The sequence below is a fragment of the Tursiops truncatus genome, chromosome 11 (assembly GCF_011762595.2).
Source record: "Tursiops truncatus isolate mTurTru1 chromosome 11, mTurTru1.mat.Y, whole genome shotgun sequence".
Lineage (NCBI taxonomy): Eukaryota > Metazoa > Chordata > Mammalia > Artiodactyla > Delphinidae > Tursiops > Tursiops truncatus.
In genome coordinates, this window is record NC_047044.1 from 735,341 (window position 1) to 751,091 (window position 15,751).

At 65.5% G+C, this 15,751-nt stretch overlaps 2 long non-coding RNA genes across 12 annotated transcripts; one reads left to right on the top strand and one right to left on the bottom strand.

Moving 5' to 3' along the window:
- Nucleotides 1-1,541: 1,541 nt before the first annotated feature.
- On the top strand, nucleotides 1,542-3,108 carry LOC117314093 (uncharacterized). Its single transcript, XR_004528757.2, has 2 exons — nucleotides 1,542-2,584; nucleotides 2,760-3,108. It is a non-coding gene; the product is annotated as an uncharacterized lncRNA (long non-coding RNA).
- Nucleotides 2,714-12,205, bottom strand: LOC141275794 (uncharacterized). 11 transcript variants are annotated; one of them, XR_012324105.1, is made up of 4 exons: nucleotides 11,676-12,204; nucleotides 4,619-11,361; nucleotides 4,418-4,541; nucleotides 2,714-4,102 (listed from the first exon to the last, which is right to left on the bottom strand). It is a non-coding gene; the product is annotated as an uncharacterized lncRNA (long non-coding RNA). The 11 variants fall into 11 exon arrangements; XR_012324107.1 differs by having other exon boundaries at nucleotides 4,619-6,389; nucleotides 7,384-12,204; XR_012324102.1 differs by having other exon boundaries at nucleotides 4,619-5,750; nucleotides 6,305-12,204.
- Between the last annotated feature and the right edge of the window lie 3,546 nt (nucleotides 12,206-15,751).

Sequence of the window (15,751 nt, forward strand, 5' to 3'; positions counted from 1 at the left end):
TGGGGAGTCCCGGGCCGGAGGACTACGGGGAGACCTGTAGGGCGGTGCGGTCGAACGGCAGTCGGGGGGCGCATGTCGAGGGGTATAAAGGTCGGTGGGCAGTGCGGGCGTTGGGGGGCGGCTGGGGCCCGGGGCCAGCAGGGGACAGGGCTAGAGACGGGGCAGGACACACGGGGCGGAGCAAGGGGGGCTGGGGCGGAGTCGAGGGGCGGCGGGGGTGGGGGAAAGGCCAGGGGGAGGCGAGGGGGCCCTGGGGGGCGGGGGAGCTGGGTTTCGGGGTGGGGCCGGAGCAGCGGGAAGTGGGGGTCGCGGCGGGGGCGCCCGGGAACACAATGGGCGCTTGTGTGCCGATGCGGCAGCCGGCGCCCTGAGCGGACACCGCCCTGTTCCGGCCGCACACCGTGTCCTGGGCCGGGCGGCCGCGGCGCCGGGCCAGCGGGGAGGGCGCAGCGGGGCTGGGCACGCGCGGCGGCTGGAGCGTCCCGCCCGCCGGGCTCCCCGCGGCTCCACTGCGGCGGCTCCACCGCGGCCGCCCCACCAGGCCCTCCGGCTCCTCTCTCAGAGGGTGGCCGTGGCCTGTGTCCCTCAGCCCTTGTCCCAGGGCCTGGCCATCCTGGCTCCGTGTGGCAATGGCAACTGGGCTCAGAGGCCAACCGACCCGGCACAGGGCCCAGCCCAGGTCTGGCGGGCTCGCCCGGCCACTGGGGTCTGCGGGCGGGAGTGGGGGGCGGGGCTTACATGCTCTGTGGGGAGACGGCCCTGCAGGCTCAGCTGGGAGGGCATGTGGGCTGCATCCCGGCCCTGCAGGGGGGCGGGGGTAGGCACAGAGCAGAGCGCCCTCGCTCTTGCTTCACAGCCCCAGAGGCAGCTGAGAAAAGAGAAGAGGCCTGGCCCTCCTAGGCCTCCAGCCATGTTCCGGGAAGCCAGGAGGGAGGGTAAGCTGCGCAAGGGTGGAGCCGGCATTGGGCAGAGGCGGTCAGATCTCAGGCCAGTGTGGGTCTGCAGCTGAGGCCCCTCTGCCGCGCCCCAACTCCCACCCGCTGCAGGGGAGCGGCTGCAGGACCCAACAGAGCCCAGCAGGGGTCCTGTCTCGATCTCAGGCCCCACCCTAGACAGGCAACAGCTCTCTAGCTCCCTTGGGGAGGCCCCAGGAGAGGGCATTTGCATGACAAATGGGTTCCCTGGAAGGCTGCTGGGCCCTGGAAGCTGGCGCTCCTGTGTGTGTGTGCGTGTATGTGTCTGTGCGTGTGTGTCTACGTGTGTGTGTCTGCGGACGGCAGGCCTGACCGCGCTCCGCATGGGCTCACAGCATCCTCCTGCATGAGGGTGCACAGCTTGGCCGTCCTCGCAGGCCTGCTCACAGAGGCAGCCCCATCTGGGCCACAGAGCCGGGGCCTAGCCCCAGTGGGCTCAGAAGTTTCCTCATCAGTTAGGAAGACCTCACCCAGGCCCCGTGTCCCTATACCCTGGTGGTGGTCCCGCAGCTCGGCAGGACAGGCCACGTCTGCTGTCGGGCCTACAGGGCTGTGAGACCGGTGAGGGGGATTCTGAGCAGATGCCCAGGGCTTCCTCCCAGATTCTTGGTCCCCAGCTTCTGGGACGGGCTCAAGGGGGCCAGACCTGGCCAGGTTGGGTAAGGGGAGGTTGGAAGGTGGGGGGAGCATGGGCAGGGGGGTGGCAGGGCGTGGGGAGACCAAGGTGGGGATGAACTGAGGAACCGGTGATGGTGCCAAGGAACAGGCGAAGGTCAGCCTGGGTCAGACTGGACGGGGGGTGTCTGGCTGCGGGGAGCGTGGTTAAATGGGGCTCGCCAGGACCCTCGGGGAGGGCAGGCCTGGCTGTGTTCTGGGGAGGCTGGGCTTACACTTAGGGTCCAGAGTCTCCTGCTGTCTAAACTCTGTTATTCTGCAGGCCCTCTGGGAGACGTTCAAAAAAGGAAAAGAAGGAACCGCGAAAGCTCGCAGAGTCAGGTGCCCGGCATGCCACAGGCATGAACATTTAAGATGCAGAGGGGCTTCCCTGGTGGTGCGGTGGTTAAGAATCCTCCTGCCAATGCAGGGGACACGGGTTTGAGCCCTGGTCCGGGAAGATCCCACATGCAGCGGAGCAACTAAGCCCGTGCGCCACAGCTACTGAGCCTGTGCTCTAGAGCCCGTGAGCCACAACTACCGAGCCCGTGAGCCACAACTACTGAAGCCCGTGCGCCTACAGCCTGTGCTCGGCAACAAGAGAAGCCACCGCGATGAGAAGCCCGCACATCGCAACGAAGAGTAGCCCCAGCTCGCTGCAACTAGAGAAAAGCCCGCGCGCAGCAACAAAGACCCAATGCAGCCAAAAATAAATAAATAAAATAAATAAATTTTTTTTTAAAAATAAGGAAAAGAAGGACTTCCCTGGTGGTACAGTGGTTAAGAGTCTGCGCTTCCACTGCAGGGGGCGTGGGTTCGATCTCTGGTTGGGGAAATTCCGCGTGCTGCGAAGTGAGGCAAAAAAAAAAAAAAAAAGATAAAGGCGATCTGGTCTTGATTCAGAGGAGAGGAGCCCTCAAGACCAGCTCCACGCAATAAAAAGTGAATTCACATGAGTAAGTGAGCGTAACAAGAAACAGGTGAAGTTAAGTTTATTGTTGATCTTATTTAACCCTGTATCTCCGAAATATTATCATTTCAACATATAGTTAGTATAAACAGGCATTAATGAGACAGTTTACATCTTTTCTCCTACTGAAGCCTAAACCGCCTGTGCCTCCCATATTGCAGGTGGCTCAGTTCTCACCGGCGAGGAGGGGCCCTACGGGTGGTGCCGCTGTGGACCCTTGCTGGGGTTCGGGAGCCTGTTAGAAATGCAGAACGCCAACCAAAGACTCACTGGCCACCCTGGTGATCCCAGGGCACCTTTGGGTTCCCAAGCCTGGGGCCGGAGGCCTCTTGGTGGTGGGGAGATATACCCAGGAAATGTCTTTTTTTAAAAAAAATACATATTTTAACATTTTAATTGTTAAATGTAGCATGCAGAAAAGAGCACAGATTTGTCATGGTCCTTTTTTTTAATATGTTTATTTAATGTTCTAAATAAAGAAAGATTAAACTTAAAAATCACTAAAAAAAATCACTGTCACGAACGTTCCCCTTTATTATAATATTGTGCAGGGCAAGCTTTAAAGCAGATATGAGGGCGGTGACCTCACTGCAGGCGCTGAAGCCACACAGTATTTCGTAGCTCGTGGGGGTGTATCTCGTTCCTACCTGAGTGGTGAAACGCTGCACCAAACTAACTCAGTTGTTTTTATTTTTCATCGTGGTAAAATATGCGTAACATAAAATTTGCCGTTCAACCACTGAGTATACAGCTCAGGGGCATTAAGCACACCCACCTTGGGGCTTCCCTGGTGGCGCAGTGGTTAAGAATCCGCCTGCCAATGCAGGTAACACGGGTTCAAGCCCTGGTCCGGGAAGATCCCACATGCAGCGGAGCAACTAAGCCCGTGCGCCGCAACTACTGAGCCTGCGAGCCACAACTACTGAAGCCTGCGCACCTAGAGCTCGTGTTCTGCAACAAGAGAAGCCAGCACGATGAGAAGCCCGCGTACCGCAACAAAGAGTAGGCCCCGCTCGCCACAACTAGAGAAAGCCCGTGCGCAGCAATGAGGACCCAACGCAGCCAAATAAATAAATAACTAAATAAATAAGCTAGGAAATATTACTTAAAAAAAAAAAGAATTCCTTTCCTTTTAAAGGCTGAGTAATATTCCACTGTGTGTAGAGACCACATTTTTTTTAATCCCTCCATCCATTGATGGACACGTGGGCTTCTCCTGTCTTTGTCTGTTGTGAAGGATGCTGCCATGAGCACGGGTGTGCAAGGGTTTGTCAGAGACCCTGCTTTCAGATCTCTGAAAACAGAATCCTGGGTCGTGTGGGACTCAAGCCCATCCTGAGGAGCGTCCGTGGTGTTTTCCACGCAGCTGCACCATTTCACAATCGCGTCAGCTGTGTGCACGAGGGTACCATTTTACTACAGGCTGCCAACACTTGGTACTTTCCGTTTCTTTGGTGGCACCCATCCTGGTGGGCGTGATGTGGCGTCTCAGGGGGGTCTTGATCTGCAGTCGCCCCAGGTTGTCACTGTCTGACACCCTCTCCCTGTCTTCACTGTCCTTCTCGCCCAGCTCAGAGCCCTGGGCCCCCTGAGCGCCCCCTTTCCCCCTCGGCCCCTCTCGGGCCACTACCCCCGACTCAGGGCAGCTGGATGTGTATGGAGGAACACCCTCCCCGCTGCCCTCCCCTTCTACTCCATCTCCCCCCCTCCCAAACCCTGAGCCCTCTCGTCCTCTGCACCCCTCCCGCCCGCCCTGCGAGCCCCTCACAGGCCCCTCCCTCCCCCACCATCAGTCCCCCCGACCGTGTCCGACAGAGACCTGTGTGGCTTCCGCCTCATCCGACAGCCTCTCTGGGCCTCCCTCCTGCTGTGCTGAGCGGGGGCGGGCGCTGCCCCCTCGCCTGGGCACCTGGGTCTCCTCTCACACCCGCAGCTGGCTCCGCCTGCAACATCATCTTTTGTTGTGTCTCGAGTTACCCCAAACCCTAATGGCAACAACAACACAGGTTTATTGTCTTACGGCTCCTGTGGGTCTGGAATCCAGGCGTGGCCGTTCCCTCGTGCTGAGCAGGGCTGCGGTCTCATGGGGAGGCTCGACCATGAAGGCATCGGTGTGGCCGGACCAGGTCCTCGCCGGCGGGGCCGCCCTCAGCTCCACATACGTGGGCCCCTCCACGGAGCGACTGCCAGAACCTTGGGAACCAGCCGCCGGGTCCATGCTGGATGGGAGGCGACAGCACAGGGCAGGAGACCGGGAGGCCGGGATCCAGAATCTGCCTGGCGCTCACCACCCACCCCCGGTCCTTGTCACCATCCCGTGTCGCCTGGATGACCCCAGTGCCCCTCCCCACTGGCCTCCCCGCCTCCACCCCAGCAGGACAGCCAGGGTGCCTGCGATGACTGAGTCACTGTCCTGCCACTGCTCTGCCCCCAGTCCTCCCAGGGGCCGCTCCACCCCAGCTCCACCTCTGGCTGAAGCCCCTGGCAGCTCCGAAGAAGTGGCCGGTGCTGGGGGGAGGACGGTGCAGCCCCGCAGGATTCCAGCGGGGTATCTTGTAGGGCGGACACAGGGTCTGCATTGACGTTGGTGCCTGGAAACCTGAAGAGTGTCGCGGCCCATTAGAGCAGGGGCAAGTGGGGCCCTAATTAGGGCAGGAGACCCGCGGACCACAACGGCCATTACCCCAGCCCCTGAACGTATAACCGGGGGGACATCCGTCCAGCTGGGGCAACCCCTGAACTAGATTCTCAGCCTGTGAGGGAAGAGCTCTCGTGGCGGGGACAGCCAGGTGGAAACTTCACCCCAGCCAAGACGGTAAACAGTGCCACATTCCGGGGAGGTGATGTGGTAGAGCCCAGTGCCACCCTGCAGCCCTGAGGTGCAGGTGGTCCCCACCCCAGTCCCATCCAGTCACCACGCTGGCCCTAACCCTAATCCTGGCAGAGACTGGACGGCTGCAGACTGCCAAGGAGCTGCTGAGCAGTGCGGCGGGGAGGCCAGGGCAGTCAGTAGCCTCTGTGGAGGGGCATCGCCCCTGGTTTGGTGAACGTGTCCTTTGCTGTCCCCATGGAGAAAGAGGACCAGGCACAGCTGCCACGAAGGACCGGCCGTGTGTGCGCTCCAGGCCTGTTCCAGGGCTGCGTCAAGGCTCCTGCGTTGGTATAGTAAGGTTCTGGGACGGGGACCCCTCAGAAAGTCGCACTGTCCCCACGGTGGGAGAGTCACAGCACGGCCCTAGGTTCTGGAGCACAGCCTGCCTCCCACAATGGGACCTGAGCGGTGCTGTGCCAGGGTCCACGAACGGGAGCACGAGTGGCCACTCCCGGTGTCGTCCCCCCACCCCCATGTCTATGCTCCTGTCCCCGCAGCTCCAGGCTCTGCAGGTCAGAGATCCTGGTGCCCAAGGAGGCCCAATCTCTCCAGGGCGCGCAGCGAGGAACACAACCGAGCTGCCCAAGAGCAGCAGGTGAGCCGGCGGCCACCTCGTTGGAGGAGGCGGGCCCTGACCGGCGGGGGGTGGGGCTGCTTTCAACCCCGCCCCGGAGGAGGCGGGCCCTGACCGGCGGGAGGTGGGGCTGCTTTCACCCCGCCCCGGAGGAGGCGGGCCCTGACCGGCGGGAGGTGGGGCTGCTTTCACCCCCGCCCCAGTGTGACCACCAAGGCTAGACCCCTCAGGGACGGGGGCTTGGGTCAGGGAGGACTCACTGGCCGGAGTGTCCCAAAGGAGGGATCCTCGTTAATGGAGAAAACCTTCCGTCCCTGACATGCCTGTGGGTGCTTCCCCGAAGACCTGGGGCAGGAAGGGGGCAGGGGCTGAGGGCTGCAGGCAGGGAGGCCCTGGAAGGTCAGGGTGGCCGTGGGCTATGTGCCCTTCCAGCCACAGTGCCCCTACCCACTCATCAGCCCCCAGACGGCTGCCGCTTCAGGGGCTCTGCTCTGGGTGTGGGGCTTCAGGGCAGGTACCTGAGGGTGATTTTTAGGGAAACTGATTTTCAGGGAAAGCATTCAAAACTGCCAAGGTTGCTCCCAGGGCTCCCCTGCATCCACGTCTCCCTGGGCCCCCAGGGCCTGAGCCTGGTGGGCGGCAGATGCCTGGCCCCCACGCAGGGGCAGCACCCTCCCCGCCTCCCCTCCCACTGCGACAGCTGGCCCGGACTCCGGTGGGGCTGACTCCAGGCCTGGGGGCTCTGGTGGGTGACGATGGCCCTTCCCATCACCCATCCCTCGGCCCAGGGCGGAGGAGCCTCCAGGGGGCTGCCCCACACCCCTCGGAGCCCAGCCTGGGTCCAGCTGCCCTGGGCAGGGCTCAAGCCTGATGGCCGCCCAGCACAAGGCCCGCTGCGTCCTCAGAAGCTACAGGAGCGGCACTGAGGCCGCGTCTCCTCTGCTGCTTGGGAGTGTGACCTGGGGCTTGGACAGGGGTCAGCAGCGGGCAGCTTCGGGGCTGGACAGCCAACGCATCACTCTCACTCACTCAGTCATTCAATAAGTAGCTCTTTCCCGAGAGCCCAGTTCAGGACCACGGTCAGATTGCGGACGGGTGGGGCAGTGGCTGGACAGGCAGGTGGGTTTATTCATTTATTCACCATTAAACAAAACTTTCTGGAGGGCCTATGGGTCTGCAGAACTGCAGATGGCTGGATGGATGGAGAGATGGGCACATGGACATACGGACACGTGGCTATAATGGACACACAGACATATAAATGGACGGACAGACAGACACACGGACACATAAATTCCCTGGCTTGGGGTTCCTGCCGAGGCATCCCTGAAGCAGTCACCTGAAGCCAGTCCCCTGGTGCCCGCTCTTCCCCACGTGGCATCAGCACGCCCACGGAGGACGTGGCCACGGCAGCACGCAGAGGTCTGGGCGCAGGGACCACGACGCTGGACCCAGGCCACGGGCAACAGGTCCAAACTGAAGCCTCCACCTTGAACCTGGCCCTCTGACCCAAAGCTTGGAGCCCTCATTCCAGGCGGGGTTTTCGCAGCAGCGCCCCCGCCCAGCCCCGCACTACGCAGCAGAAGGACCCCCTGAACCTCGGTCAGATCACGGCCCCCCTGCGCTCCCACCCCACAGGGGAGAAGCCAAGTCCTCCGAGACCCGCCCCCATCGGACCCCTCCTCCCGCCAGTCTGCTCTCGCCACCCTGGCCTCTAACTCACAGGCCACGTTGCCGGGGTCTATTTTGTCCCCTCCCCCCACCCAGGGTCCCCCCACCTCTGCCAGGTCTCCTGGCACCCATCACCCGCCGGAGACCAAGGTGGGCAGCAGAGCGATGGTGAGTGAGGGGCAGGAGTCCCCAGGAGGGACCCTCGGCCCCTGGACGCCCAGCTGTCTTCTGTGCCCACACTGTCCCTCAGCCCTGACCGTGCCAGGGCCAGAGCTGAGCCGAGGGCCACGTGGACAGTGGTGTCGGGGGAACTCTCACCTGTCTGCTTACCCCTGCGGGCTTTTGGGCAGCCCCCCTGCAGGGGCTGTTCCTGAGGGGGCAGACCCAGGCACCGGGACCAGGGATGTCGCTGGTGTCCAGCTGCCCGTGAGCCTGGGAGGGTCGCTCTCCAGGCCTCAGTCCACACCCCGCCGGTCCAGGGCCTGGCATGAACTGGCTCAGCACCCTTCTTTCAATGGTTGAACAAAAGGAAGAACAATGGAAAACGCCAGGACGCTTGGGTGGGGGTCCAAACACCGTCCCACCAGCAGCCTGAGGACGCGGCAGCATCAGGACGAGGGAGGGGCAGGGGTTGACCTCCAGGCCCAGACAGATCCCGGCTTGGGGCTGCCCCTCCAGTCCAAGACCCTCCCCCTCTGGACAGCATCACCTCTTGCCCACCCTCAGGGACACAGGTGGGCACGTGGACAGCGGGAAGGACAGGTGGGCAAGGGATGGCATGAGGGCTATCGGGCACCTGCGTGAAGGCCAGGATTCCAGGGCCCGCCCAGCCTCCCACGGACTCGACGTCCCTCCTCCCTGACTCCCCTGGACACCCACCCCACAGGACTGCGGTCACAGACAGGGCACGAAGCAGGCAGACGAGCCCCGGGCCAGGGAGGGCTGGCGCCGTGCTGGGGCGGGGGTGGGGAACGCGCACCCTGCCTCGGTGCTGGCCCGGCTCCCGCCCTGCGCCAGGCACCCTGTGGTACTTCACAGCTGCGCCGGGCTGGGAGACTCACGGGCCAGCTCGGGCCAGTGCCCGCGGGGTGGGCTGCGGGGTGAGCCAGCGGCACCTCCCCCGCTCCTCCAGCAGATGTGCATCAGAGGTGGGGGGAGGAGTGGCTGCAGCTGCGGTGTCCTGCACATGGGGACGCGGGGACTATGTTGACGATCGGTGCCTGTGTGTGTGAGAACACGTGTGTGGATGCATGTGACCGCATGTGCGTGGGTGTGCTCGTGTGAGTGCACACTTGCCCGTGCTATGGGGGGTCCAGCTCGTGAGCAGTGTGTGAACCATGGGCTGGACGTTGGCCTGGGTAGCAGCGACATGGTGACCTTTGACCCCAAGACCCACAGGGCCCCTGGGCAGGGAGGGGCAGTGCGTGGAGGAAGGAGGATACCTTAAGCTGACTAACCCTCCCCCTTATCCCCTCCTCCCCGAACCTCCTCCCCCACGTCCTGTCCTGTCGGCACTGTCCTTCTCTGTGCCCCTTGGGTCTGAGGTCCAAGGATGCCCTCAGGGGCGCCCCTGCTGGCTGTGACCTAACAGAGGCCCCACCCCGACGTGTGTTTCCTGGCTCGTGGCGGCTTGCAGCGTGGGGCTGACCTCTCTGAGGGTTTCCGCATGGGTCTCAGGCTCCAGGGTGGCAGCACTCAGAGGGCCTGGCTGGGCCTGCTGTGCTCCCAGCTCTGCTGGAAGGCGGGCACCCAGGGGTGTTTCTCGGGTGTCCGTCCCTGTGCGACCAGGGTGCACCGTGCAGGAGACAGGTGACCTCCCTGACTACGGGCTGAGATGACAGATTTGCCCCAAAGCTGGAAGCCTGGGCCTCCAGCTCAGAGGGACATATAGACAAGTAGATGGACAGACAAGCAGCTGGTGACGGGCAGAAGCTGCTGAGAATTGGCGGAAGCCGGGCGGGTGGCCGGCGGGTGGCCCGACGGGTCCTGGAAATCCTCGCTTCCTGTTTTTCCAACAAAGGGCCTCTGTCCCGCGGGGAGGTTGCTGGCCAGCAGCGGCGGACGTGCCTTTTCCGTAAACAGGGCTGTTTCCTTTCTCCTCATGGCACAGGAGCGGCGGTCTCCAAGCCCCCCATCCCAGCCACGGGCACGACCAGCCACAGGATCCTGTAGGGGAGACGGTCCTGGGACAGGGGCCAACCTGCCACCGTGCGAATGAGGGTTGTGGCTTGGCCGGCTTCGATGAGGCCCCCAGAACAAGCAGGGGACAGGAATTCAGTGGTGCCTGCCCCCTGGGACAGGTGGGAGGCCAGAGCAGCCTGGGGTCCACGAAAGCCAGAATCAGGGTGGGCAGGGGCTGTGCTGAGCCTAGGCCCCCTTGGGGTTTGGCAGGGCTCTGTGACCCTCAGGCCCTGACCCAGCAGCCCTGCAAGCAGAAAGGCAGGGCTAAGTCCCCACGGGAGCTGGGTCTCCTGAGAGGTAGCAGCAGGGGCCCGGCCTGGCCTGCAAGTGGCTCTCCCTCCAGGCTGGCTGGGAGAGCTGCGCCTGGGTGCTCAGCCAGGTGGACACCACCACAGTGCCTGCCCCCCAAATGCGAAAGCTCAAGGGTCAGAGAGGGCCTCCGACATGCCCAAGCCCCTGAGTATGGCCCTCGGGAGAAGACCAGGTGCGCTTCCCTCCCCGAGAACGAAGGCCAGGCCAGGCCCTGCAGGGGAAGGGCCGGAATGTCGGTTCCAGGCCCCTTGGCCGGGTGGCCTCAGAGGGTCACCGACATGGGGACAGAAGCAACACTCCCTGGCTGGCCCTGGCTCGGGGAGGACCCCTGAGGGGTGCAGGGCAGCCCCAGCCAGGCGGCGGGAGCGGCCTCCGTGTCCTGGCCATGCAGCCGGCCAGGAGTCAGTGCCCGGGCATGCGGCCGAGGGGGCCCGTGTGCAGGCGTGTGTGGGTGACTGTGTGCTCCCAGGCGGCGGGCGCCTGGACTGGCTCGTGTGAGGGGCTGGTGGGGGTTATTTATAGCGGCTCCGCTGACGAGAGGCGTTATTAATAGTGAGGGTGGCGGGTGAATGAACAATATGCCTCCGGGTGGGGTGGGGGGCGGGCGCCGTTCTCTGCCCGAGACACCCGGGGCTGGTACCCCGGCGGCTGGACAAGGGCCACTGTTATCCAGTCAGCAGCTGAGCCAGGGCCTGCGGTTCACCTGGGGCAGCAGGCTGGGGGGGGCCCAGGCTGGTGCCCCGCGCCCTGCTCTCCCAGGGGGCCATTGGCCAGCCACCCTTCACCCCAAGGAGAGACGTGCTGATGCTGGGGAGTGTGAGATGGGAGGGGCAGGGCTAGGAGGGGCCCCAGATGGAGGAGCGGGTGCTTAGATGGGCCCCCACACCTGGCGTCAGGTGGCAACACGGGAGAGGGTGGACGAGGGGCCGCAGGGGGCTGGAGCCCTCAGCCCCAGCCCTGTGCTCTGTCACCTCATTTCTAGTCCACGACCGGAAGTGGCTTTGACACAGGGTCCCCGCTGACCTCGCAGGTCAACCCCGCCTCCAGCAGGGAGCAGTACATGGGGGCGGGGCAGCAGACCACACCAAGGGATGGGGAGCCGCTGCTCACCCCCGGGTCTGCCCGATTTAGCTTCATTCTCTTTGACTGTTTTCTGAAACCACAAAGGGATACTCAGCTCCTGGTAAAAAGGTCAGACCTGACCCCAGAAAGGGTGCAGCATGGAGTGGGGCTGCCTGCGGGCCGTCACTTGGAGCCCCACTCTCCAGCCTCACGGGGCGGGGGCTGCTCCCCTCCTCTCCCGGAGCCCAGTCGGAGGTCCCCCGAGGCGCCCATCGGGAGGGTGGGCTGTGGTCCAGGGGCCCAGGGGCCGGCCGTAGCTCCCCGGGGAGGGAAAGCTGTGCGGGCGCAGGCCCTGCTGAGACCAGCCCTGGCGCGGCCCCCTCCCTCCCCAAGGCAGGGCCTGACCTGAGGTCCTGGAGGACACGCGGGGGACGGCAGGGGAATAGACCCTCAGTGCCTGGGACGGGATCTCTACGCCCCGAGAGCCAGTGCGGGTCCGCGGCGCTCATCAGGCCCGAGCCCCTGGGCCCCGCCAGCTCCTTCCGGGGCTGAAACCCCGCGCCGCAACCCCCATAGGAGGACGCGGGGACGGATCTGCCGGGCCGCTCACCCTCGACCTCACATCTAATTCACCCGCCTGCTTCCGCCCGGCCTGTTTCTTTCGGGAACCCCCCCACCCGCGATGACGTCAAGCGGGGCACGAGCATCCCGCCCGCGGCCACCTGGCGCCAAGCGCTTTCCAAGAAGGTCGCGGCCCACCGCGCACGCGCCGTGCCTACGTCCCCGAAACCTCGGGCTTTACCGTCGGCGTCATCACCCCTGCATCACTACAGCCTCGGGTAGGGGAAAGGGGGCTCCCAGGGCCCGGACGCGCGGGCGGGCCGCGGGCGGACCCCAGCCTTTCCGGCCGCCCTACCCCGGACGCGACGCGCGGGACGATCGCGCCCCTCCCCCGACTTCTCCGGCCCCCACCACCCCTCCCCCCGCCCCGCGGCCCCTCCCGCGGCCGAAGCCTGGCCGACGCTTCCGGCGCCGCCCCCTTCCCGGCATGGCCGCGCCCCGCTTCCCGCCCGCAGGCCGAGCCCTTCCCCGCCCCGCCGCAGCGCCTGCCCTGCGAGGGCGGACACAGGGGTGGCGGCTAACCCTCCCCTTGTCCGGGAGGTTGGGGCGGGAGGGGAGGGCAAGGCATCGACGGGTCGGGCCTGGAGGGAGGCGGGGAGGGGGGCTGGGGAAGGTGTGCCCCTGTCCGCGCCCTCTTAGGCGCCGGGTCTCCCGAAGGGCTGAGCTGCCCAGAGGGTCCTCTGCCCGCTCGCGCCCAAGTCCGGAGCAGGGACACTGAAGCCCACGGGCCGCCCCTCTCTAAGAAGGTGGGCGCCCCGCACTGCACACGCCCCGTCAGGCCAGTGGTGTGGAGCCAGCCAGCCTGGCGTCTGGGATGACCCCAGCACAACGAGGGCTTTGAGGACCCTGAACTGGGAGGGGGTGTGTGGCCTGAACAGCAGCCCGTCCCCAGAGAGGCCCAAGGCGGTCCCACCCAGCCCCGGCATGGAGCCGTCTGCCCCCATGGCTGCCCCCAGGACCGAGGCCTTCTGTGCTCCCCGCCCAGGATTCCAGTGCCCCCTCTGCCTGGTCCCTGAGGCACCCCCATGCCGGGGCCCATCGGGCTGGCTGTGGAGCCCCTTCCCACCCCTAGGCCTGCCTGTCTGCAAGACCCTGGCACCGCCGGGTGGGGATGAAGAGCAGAGGCAGGAGAGCCCAGCAGTACCTGGGGGGCTAGAGGGCAGAGCCAGCGGGGTCTGGGAAGGCAGCTGGGGTGAACATCTGTGAGCCGGAGCCGTGGCTGAGGAGGCCCCAGGAGCCAGCACTCTTCCAGGCCCCCGGCGGGTGGTCAGTGAGCAGCCCAGGAAGGATCACCCGCAGAGGCTGGCCCTGGGCCGGGGCACCTCAGGGAGCCGGTGTAGTGGAGTTGGGGAGGGGCAGCCCCCCACTTCCACTGTGGGCCTCACACAGGGACACGGGCGTGAGAAGGGCAGCAGGCTCTAGGCAGGCGCCAGGGTTTGGGGCCTGGCGATGGGGCGGGGGGGAAGGTAAGGCCTGTGCCCAGCTGCTGGGACCTCGCCCTCGGGCGCGGGACAGGTGTGAGGCCCGGCGGACGCAGCCATCTGGAGCGGGGAGAGGCAGCCTGCCCGGGCTCCCGCGGGCCCCGCTGCCAGTGGGAGAGGCTGTCACAGGATGGAGGGTGACGGGGGTGGTGGCGCCTGGTCGTCAGGGGCCGGTGCGTGCAGCTTCCGTGAGCGGCAGGGCTGAAGCTGGGCCAAGGGCCCGAGGCGCCTGAGGTCGTGGTTGACAGAACACTGTGTTCCCGGGGACTGGACTGGCGGCCGAGGAGGAGAAGCCACGGGTGCGTGACCAGGAGGCCCCCGTGAAAGGTCGTGACCCTTGCCCCGTCTCCAGGCCCGAGGCAGGCTTCAGACCCAGAACCCCCACTGAAGGGCAGGCTGGGTCCCCGGCAGGCGGAGTCTGCCACATCGGCACACCTACCCCTGCCCTTCCCTGGACCCCGTAACTGAGCACACGGAGGAGAGATGCCGAGCGTTTGAGGACTGCTAGACACAGGTGATGCTGGTACCTGGAGGCCCACAGTGTCCTCACGGCCCCCAGGCCACGGGGACTCTCCAGCCCGCGGTCACCTGGACCGGCTGCCCATCCTCCCTATCAACAGGCCAGGTGACCAGGAAGTGGCGAACACACTGGGCCTTTGTAGGACACGTGCGCTCTAGGGAGAGGTGGGCCCCGCGCAGGGGCAGAGGCCTGGGGCCCCCCAAAGCAAGGTGCGTGCCACCATGAAGGAGGACGCGCAGGTCTGGAGGCTTCGGGTTCTGGAGCAGTACGTCCGGGCTCGGGCTCTGCTCCAATGCCCAGGGCCCCTAACGGCCCCCAGCTGGACGCGGCACAGAGCAGGAAGGCTGCAGCGCGGTGTCCCTGCCGCTGCATTTAATCCCATCCCGGGGGGCAGAGGCGTGGGTGGCTGAAGGGGAGGCCCTCCACATGACCCCGGGGGCCAGAGCGGCAGGCGGTCTGCAGGCCGTGGCTCCCCCTGGGAGAGGGGGCACCTGGCCACGGGCTGCGGCCGTCGTCTCCCCAGAGGCCGACGCTTGGGGCTGGGTGTCCTGGGCTCTGGCCAGTGCCGAGCAGGATCCCTGGTCTCTACCCGCTTGAGCCAGAAACCCCGTTACCCCCGTGAGACGAGTGTCCCCAGGCATGGCCTGTGTCCCCGGCGCCACCCATTGAGAACTGCTGGCTTCCAAAGCGTTTGATCCTGTGACACAGGCTCCCACGTCAGACCAAGGGACCCACTTCACAGCAAAGCCAGGACTGGGCTGGGCTGGGACCACGGGCACTCAGGCACCACACTTCCAGAAGCTCCTAACCCACGGGGTGCACAACAGCCTGCTGAAGACCAGGTGGACGGCCATGCTCTGTGGGGAGGGAAGCCACCCCAGGACCTGCATATGGTGCGCACCTGGGCCCAGGTGCCGCGGGCGGGTGGGAGCAGCCCCGGGAGTCTGGGCCTCCAGGGCCCGCAGAGCCGAGGTCCTGGCTCCCTCAAGGGCCGCGGCAGAGTGCCCCCTATGGGCTGCCAGGAACCTCGTGCAGGGCCCCGTGGGCGAGCAGAACTGCCACCGGGGCACGGTCCTTGACCCTGACTGGCAGGACGGCATTGCATGCCGTGACCCTGAGGAGGTGTGCGGAGGGGTCCCTGCAGTGTGGGACCGTGGAGGGCGCTGTGACTCACTGCCCCGGCAGCCCCGTCCATTCCCGTCCCTGGGCAGCACCCGAGGTGGGGTGAGGGAGCAGAGGCGCGGCCCTTCCTGCAACCGGGTAACTCCAGCGGCCAGGGGTCCGGGCTCCCGGGGCGGGGGTGCCTCTGAGGCTCCAGTGTGACGTTCCGGCTCTGTCCCAGCCCCGCCCCAGCCCCGCTTCCTTCTACTCCCGGGATCTCCTGGCCCAGGGCTAGCACCCCACCCCCCGGCCGTCCAGAGCGAGGGGCCCGGAGTGGTCCCACAGCGCCACCTGCTGGCCGCACCCGCCCCTCCGGGCCCGGGCCCAGTGGCTGATCCACTGAGGGGGCCGGACCTGTCCATCTGCTTGGCCAGAGGGGAGGACGCAGGACTTGGGCAGGGGTCACCGCCAAGTCACACCCCCGCCCCGCCCCAGGCGGAGCCAAAGCCTCTGAAAGGACAGCATCGTTCAAGCCCCCGCGCCCACATCCCCACACCCTTGCACGTGGACCCCCAGCCACGGTAGTCCCGGGACCCTGCCTGCATCCTGAGCCCCTAGCCCGGCCTGGTGCGGCCCTGCTGGGGGCGAGTCCCCCTCCCTGCCCGAGCCGAAGCACCCACCTCCGCTTTGTCCGGCCCAGCTCCTGGGCTGGGAATATCCTCCCGTTTACAGATGAGAAAGCCGAGACGGGATGTTCC